This window comes from Cannabis sativa, mitochondrion (assembly GCF_029168945.1).
Source record: "Cannabis sativa mitochondrion, complete genome".
Taxonomy (NCBI): domain Eukaryota; kingdom Viridiplantae; phylum Streptophyta; class Magnoliopsida; order Rosales; family Cannabaceae; genus Cannabis; species Cannabis sativa.
Window position 1 is genome coordinate 372,501 of NC_029855.1, and position 2,688 is coordinate 375,188.

Below are 2,688 nucleotides of genomic sequence, written 5' to 3' on the forward strand. Positions count from 1 at the left end.
CGTGCATCTTTTCTTCTTTTAGACAAACAAGTCTAGTAGGCAAAAGAATTGTTATAGCAAGCATGGGCTAGCAAAGATGAGCGGGAATGAGCAATGACTTGAGTTTAGTTCTGGAGTTCGAGCGGGGGTAGCATTCCGGTCTTAAGCAAAGCCGTCCTGCCCGGCCATATGTCCTGTTCAGTCAGTTGCATATCGGTAAGCATGATTGTAGCAATACAAATAGGCGCGGTAGACGAAGGAGCTGTTTTCAACAAATCAATATTATGGTGGGTGCCTGGCTGATGAAATACATCCTCAGAATGCCCTTCGTGCCTAAAAGGTTAGTTCAAGGGCTTTGATAGGGAAATGCACGCACTTGTTGTCGTTTCAGATGCGATCAAAAAGCCTTTTTTTCAAGCGTAGATACTACATATGAGGAAGATGCGAATAGAGATGCGGAAGTTCCTGTTGGAGTTGGAGGTGCAGGAGCAGTGAACATGACTCTTGCAGAAGGAAGAAATGCGGTAAATAAAGAGGAGTTCCAGGCGTAGGAGTTCATTCAAATAGTTGAAATAGGAGGAGCAGGTGCAAAAGTAGTAGCAGTAGCACGCGCTTCCCTAGTAGCAGGAAAGGAGGATAGAATTAGTGCGCTACCTTCTCCCCAAGGCCTCCTCGGTCTTCTTGGACTTGGTTTATGTCTGATTCCACCCGAACTGCTAATGTAGGGTTTTTTGGGGTAATGGCACCGGCACACTTTTCGTCTAAATAAGTTCTCTTTCGTCTTCCGATAGTTCTGACCTGCAAAGTGAGCTCCGAAAACTGGCAACCTATGACCAAAAAGCTTCAAATTAGGCACAGTAGCTGATAGAGTAGAAGGTGAGATTATATATTCTATAGCCTATGCGCCCGCTTCTGATGAGATAGAAGTAGGATCCCGGTGCGTCTTCCTTCGGTCGGCCTGTCATCGAAGGATGTTAGCAAAATCAGAAGAACTAGAGGCTCGGGTTGGTCAAGCGAACTGATTCATTTAATTCTTCGCCTAGTCTTAGCACCCGCACAGTAGAGGGGATTTAAGAAGTTGTTTGGATTCCGACAAAACTAAGCGTCTTGCCGCTGGGTAAAGGCAATAGGAGGTCTGCAAGCCTTCACGCTGAGGTTCATAAAGGTAAATCCGGCCTCCTTGATCCTCGCCCCAAAGCCAACGCATGAATTTGGTGCTCTCCATTAACCGCTCAAATCTTGTGCTCAATGAGGTCCCGGTACCTTATTCTGGGAGCTAGGCTAAAACTCGTCCACATCTCCTGTCCGAACGATCATCTCCCGTCGTCCTTCCGGCTTGCTATCTCTTTCTATCTCGAATCCCTCGTGATGGTAGGACTCTCTCTTCGCCTTGGCTGCTGATTAAATTGAAGACATCCTTTTAGAGGCGCCATCTTTCTTAAGAAAAAACGTGACTTTCATAGGCCTCTAGGTGGTCTTTTACTGGCGCCTGTCGATAAAAAAAATGGGATTTGAGACCAGTGCGATAAAAGGGCTTTTGAGACTCCGTTTTGTTAACAACAGGCTCTTCAAGACCTTCCTCTAACAAGTAAGCAAGTAAACTACCTTCACGGGTAAGGATCGTCTGTGCTATGAGTTTCTCTTCCTCAATAGTGGCTAAGGCAAGAAAGTATGATCAATGATCTTCTGCTAATGCTAGCGTCTTTTTCATCTCTAATCTCATCTATGCTTCAGGTGCGAAGCAATCTACCCGCTAATAATTAATAGAATAAATTAGAAAGGGCATCCATCCAACATTTCACAAAGAATTGAGTGGTTTTTGCTCCTTGCCCTTAGTGAAGCGAGTGGCTTCTGCTCCCCAATTTAGCATTTGTGAGCGGCTTTCGCTTCTCTTCTTTGAAATCTAGATCTTCTCTTTCTGTGTCTATAAATCTTCCTGCCCCAAGCCCCTGTAACATTTGGCTTTTTGCGTCCTTCTGCCCTGGGATAGTTGGGCCGGGCCTGGTAACTGCCGCTTCGATCAAGCGTTAAACTACTACTTATGGCTTCGGTCGAGAAAGGTATGGGCCTATGGGTCGGGTTCGTAGTAGCAGACGGACAATTAAAGTACGTGGGGTCCGCTTGGTGAAGCGAAGTAGACGGGTATCCCCTAGATATCGAACGAACTAGCCACTCGTTATTGTAGCAAGGCGCCGTGGGTCTTGCGAGCTTCTGGGTGTATACGCCTGGAGCTCCTCTATATGTAAGGAAATAGCTACATCCAAAAGGGGCAATGGTCGCCGCCCTGGACTCTCCCAACAGTCTTTAGCCTGAAAAAGGCTAAGGCTTGAATGGCGCTCTTAGAATGGCTTGTGCTTCAAGAAAACCTACATGGCTGGAAAAAGGGGCACAGACAGAGAACCACTCTGAGTCTTTATTCCCCGTTATTGAGAGTCCCATGCGCCCTAGTCTTCTTTCTTTGAAGACATTTTTGTGCATTGGGCTATGACGGTTCTTAGCTTCCCGGGACGGGACTAGCCGACTCAAGTAGGAACGAGGGGTATAACTATTACTACTATACGATAAATGCTTTCCGCCCAACCCCCGTACAAGGCGGCTTACCAAGGCTTACCGAATTTCTTCAACGGCCTATGTGCTACGATTAGGACTTGCGGCTTTACGGACACTGCCGCTTCTCCTTTCTCCCCAGCCCCGAAATAAGGCTATTTA